The following is a 5,479-nucleotide window of genomic DNA, read 5'->3' on the forward strand; positions in this document are numbered from 1 at the left end:
GCCTTTATAAATGCACTTATAAACATGTACATATAAAGATGCATGGTATATTTTGTGGTTTTCTTAAAAACACAGAGATTAAACTGTTCCTTTTGCTCTGTGACTTGCATTTTCACTTCAAAAAATATGTCCTGGAGATCTTTCTATGTTGTACATTGATCTTTGCCTCAGCCTTCATATTTACTGCATAGTATTCTGTGGTATATAAAAGCATAGTTTATCCGACAATATTATTTCATATTATTCTTCTACCCTATGGACATTTCAATTGTTTAACTTTTTTCTAATATTTTAAACAATAATGCAATGAACATTTTTAGTTAGGCCACCCTATGCCCATGTGCAAAAATGTTGCTGGGTTGAAAAATTACTGGGTTGAAAACTATAGAAAATTTTAACTGGTAAATGTAGGCAAATTGCTCTTCAAAATGCTATGACAATTTACATTCCTACCAGTAGTATAAAAGAATAACTCTTTTTTCACATTACCAGTAATACTGAACATTATCTTTTTTTATTGTTGCTAAGCTGTTGGGCAAAAATCATTTGTTATACATTTATTTATTTATTTATTTTAATTTTTACTGGAGTATAGTTGATTTACAATGTTGTGTTAGTTTCAGGTGTACAGTAAAGTGAATCAGTTATACATATACATATACCCACTCTTTTTTAGATTCTTTTCCCATATAGGTCATTACAGAGTATTGGGTAGTGTTCCCTGTGCTACACAGTAGGTCCTTATTAGTTATCTATTTTGTATATAATAGTGTGTATATGTCAATCCCAATCTCCCAGTTTATCCCTCCCCCCCACCTTTCCCCTTTGGTAACCATAAGTTTGTTTTCTACATCTGTGACTATTTCTGTTTAGTAAATAAGGTCATTTTTTCCATTTTTTTTTTTTTTTTTTCCAGTACGCAGGCCTCTCACTGTTGTGGCCTCTCCCGTTGCGGAGCACAGGCTCTGGATGCACAGGCCCAGCGGCCATAGCTCACGGGCCCAGCTGCTCTGCGGCATGTGGGATCCTCCCGGACCGGGGCACGAACCCATGTCCCCTGCATCGGCAGGCGGACTCTCAACCACTGCACCACCAGGGAAGCCCTTTTCCATTCTTTTTGATTCCACATATAAGTGATATACGATACTTGTCTTTCTCTGTCTGACTTACTTCACTCAGTATGACAGTCTCTAGGTTCATCCATGTTGCTGCAAATGGCATTATTTCATTCTTTTTTATGCTGAATAATATTCCATCGTATACATGTACCACATCTTCTTTATCAACTCCTCTGTTGATGGACATTTAGGTCACTTCTGTATCTTGGCTATTGTAAATAGTGCTGCAATGAACATTGGGGTGCATGTATCTTTCTGAATTACGGTTTTCTCCGGATATATGCTCAGGAGTGGAATTGCTGGATCATATGGTAGTTCTATTTTGAGTTTTTTAAGGAACCTCCATACTGTTCTTCATAATGGTTGTACCAATTTACATTCCCACCAACAGTGTAAGAGAGTTCCCTTTTCTCCACACCCTCTCCAGCATTTATTGTTTGTAGACTTTTTAATGATGGCCATTCTGACCAGTGTGAGGTGGTGCCTCACTGTAGTTTTGATTTGCATTTTTCTAATAATTAGTGATGTTGAGCATCTTTTCATGTGCTTTTTGGTCATCTTTGGAGAAAGATATCTTCTTTGGAGAAATGTCTATTTAGATCTTCTGCCCATTTCTTGATTGGGTTGCTTGTTTTTTTGATATTCAGCTCCATGAGCTGTTTGTGTATTTTGGAGATTAATCCCTTGTTGGTTGCTTCATTTGAAAATACTTTATCTTATTCTGTGGGTTGCCTTTTCATTTTGTTTATGATTTTCTTTGCTGTGCAAAAGCTTTAAGTTTAATTAGGTACCATATGTTTTTGTCTTTATTTTCATTACTCTAAGAGGTGTATTTAAAAAGATATTGCTGTGATTTATGTCAGAGAGTATTCTGGCTATGTTTTCCTCTAGGAGTTTTATAGTATCCGGCCTTATATTTAGGTCTTTAATCCATTTGAGTTTATTTTTGTGTATGGTGTTAGAGAATGTTCTACTTTCATTCTTTTACATGTGGCTGTACAGTTTTTGCAGCACCACTTATTGAAGAGACTGTCTTTTCTCCATTGTATCTTCTTGCCTCCTTTGTCATAGAATAGTTGACCGTAGGTGTGTGGGTTTATCTCTGGACCTTCTATCCAGTTCCATTGACCTATATTAGTGTTTTTGTGCCAGTACCAAACTCTTTTGATTAAAAAAATCATTTGTTATTTAAATTTACATTTCCTTGATTATGTTGCATTTGAGCACCCATTTATATGTTTGCTATTTGATATTTTTCTTCAGAAAATTTCCTGTTCATATCCTTGTTGTATTTTTCCACTGAGTTATCTTTTTTCAATGATTTGTAGAAATATTTGTGTACTCTACAAATTTATCTGTTGTCAGTTACACATATTGTAAATGTTTTCTTTCAATCTGTTACTTTCTTTACCTTGTTTACATTATCTTTTGATATTTAGATGCTTTCAGTTTTTTAAAATTGAATTATAGTTGATTTACAATGTTATGTTAGTTTCAGATGTACAGAAAAGTGACTTAGTTATATCTATATAATATATATATTATATATAATATTTTCATATTCTTTTTCACTATGGTCTATTACAGGATACTGGATATAGCTCCCTATGCTATAGAGTAGGACCTTGTTGTTTATCTATTTTATATATAGTAGTTTGTATCTGCTAATCCTAAACTCCTAATTTATCCCTCCCCCACACCCTTTCCCCTTTGGTAACCATAAGTTTGCTTTCTATATCTGTGAGTTTGTTTCTGTTTCCTGAATAAGTTCATCTGTGTCATATTTTAGATTCCACGTATAAGTGATATCATATGGTATTTGTCTTTCTCTTTCTGACTTACTTCACTTAGTATGATAATCTCTAGGTCCATCCACATTGCTGCAAATGGCATTATTTCATTCTTTTTAATGGTTGAGTAACATTCCATTGTATATATGTACCACATCCTCTTTATCCATTCATCTGTTGATGGACATTTAGGTCGCTTCCGTGTCTCAGCTATTGTAAATAGTGCTGCAGTGAACATTGGAGGTCCATGTGTCTTTTCGAATTATGGTTTTCTCCGGATATATGCTCAGGAGTGAAATCGCTGGATCATATGTTAGTTCTATTTTTAGTTTTTTTAAGGAACCTCCATACTGTTCTCCATAATGGTTGTACTAATTTACATTCCCACCAACAGTGTAAGAGTGTTCCCTTTTCTCCACACCCTCTCCAGCATTTATTGTTCGTAGACTTTTTAATGATGGCCATTCTGACCAGTGTGAGGTGGTGCCTCACTGTAGTTTTGATTTGCATTTCTCTAATAATTAGTGATGTTGAGTATCTTTTCATATGCCTATTGGCCATATGTATGTCTTCTTTTAGAGAAATGTCTCTTTGGGTCTTCTGCCCATTTTTTTCATTGGGTTGTTTGTTTCTTTTGTTATTGAGTTCTATGAGTTGTTTGTATATTTGGGAAATTAAGCTCTTGTTTGTTGCATCCTTTGCAAATATTTTCTCCCCATCCATATGTTGTCTTTTCGTTTTGTTTATGGTTTCCTTTGCTTGCAAAAGCTTGTAAGTTTGATGAGGTCCCATTTGTTTATTTTTGCTTTTATTTCTATTGTAAAAGCTATTGGTTTTTATATATTAATGTTATATTCTGCTGCTTCACTGAATTCTTTTAATATTTAAATTAATTTTATCATTGATTTTTTGAGGGGGTTTTCAGGTATACTATCATATCATCTGCAAATATAGATGTTTTTACTTCTTCTTTACCCATTCTGATGCCTCTAATTTATTTCTCTTGTCTAATTGTATTGGCTAATACCTCTAGTACAATGTTGAATAGTAATGGATAATGCACATACTTGTTTCCAATCCTAGAAGAATTGCCTATAATGTTTGCCCATTAGCTTCTTTGAAGGTAATACTATGATCCTTTTTCTTAGATTTATTAATGTTAGGTATGATACTAATTGATTTCTAAATATTTAACCAGATTTGCATTTCTGGAATATAACCCACTTTGTCATTGTGTATTATTTACTTAATGTGGTATTTACTTAATATTTTGTTTAGAATTTTGTATCAATATTCTTGAATTATATCGGCCAATAGTTTTCTTTCTTTGTACCCTATTTAGTTTAATATCAGTGTTATACTTTCCTCATAGAAAAAAATGAGTAAGATTTCTTTCCTTTTTAATACTTTAGATAAATGGTTTGGTAGAATTCCCCTGGGAAATTATCCATGTCTTGTGCTTTTCCCTGAGGTAGTTATTTAATAATTTTCTTTGTTTCTCCTGTGGAAATTGGTCTCTTTAAGCTTTCCAACTCTAATGAGCTCAATTTTGCTAATCTGAATTTCCTTAGGAAATTATCAATTTGCTCTAGGTTTTCAAATGTATTTGCATAGAAGTCTGCAAAGAAGTCCCGTATGGTTTTTTAGAATTTCTCTTGGGACTTCCCTGGTGGTCCAGCAGTTAAGATTCTATGCTCCCCAATCTTGAGAAAGAAAAACAGAGCTGGAGGAAGCAGGCTCCCTTACTTCAGACTATACTACAAAGCTACAGTAATCAAGACAGTATGGTACTGGCACAAAAACAGAAATATAGATCAATGGAACAGGATAGAAAGCCCAGAGATAAACCCACGCACATATGGTCACCTTATCTTTGATAAAGGAGGCAAGAATATACAGTGGAGAAAAGACAGCCTCTTCAATAAGTGGTGCTGGGAAAACTGGACAGCTACATGTAAAAGAATGAAATTAGAACACTGTCTAACACCATAAACAAAAATAAACTCAAGATGGATTACAGACCTAAATGTAAGGCCAGACACCATCTAATTCTTAGAGGAAAACATAGGCAGGACACTCTATGACATAAATCACAGCAAGATCCTTTTTGACCCACCTCCTAGAGAAATGGAAATAAAACCGAAAATAAACAAATGGGACCTAATGAAACTTCAAAGCTTTTGCACAGCAAAGGAAACCATAAACAAGACAAAAAGACAACCCTTAGAATGGGAGAAAATATTTGCAAATGAAGCAACTGACAAAGGAGTAATCTCCAAAACATACAAGCAACTCATGCAGCTCAATATCAAAAAAACAAACAACCCATCCCAAAAATGGACAGAAGACCTAAATAGACATTTCTTCAAAGAAGATATACAGACTGCCAACAAACACATGAAAGAATGTTCAACATTATTAATCATTAGAGAAATGCAAATTAAAACTACAACCAGATATCATCTCACACCAGTCAGAATGGCCATTATCAAAAAATCTACAAACAATAAATGCTGGAGAGGGTGTGGAGAAAAGGGAACCCTCTTGCACTGTTGGTGGGAATCTAAATTG

The sequence above is a fragment of the Globicephala melas genome, chromosome 6 (genome assembly GCF_963455315.2).
Source record: "Globicephala melas chromosome 6, mGloMel1.2, whole genome shotgun sequence".
Classification (NCBI taxonomy): Eukaryota; Metazoa; Chordata; class Mammalia; order Artiodactyla; family Delphinidae; genus Globicephala; species Globicephala melas.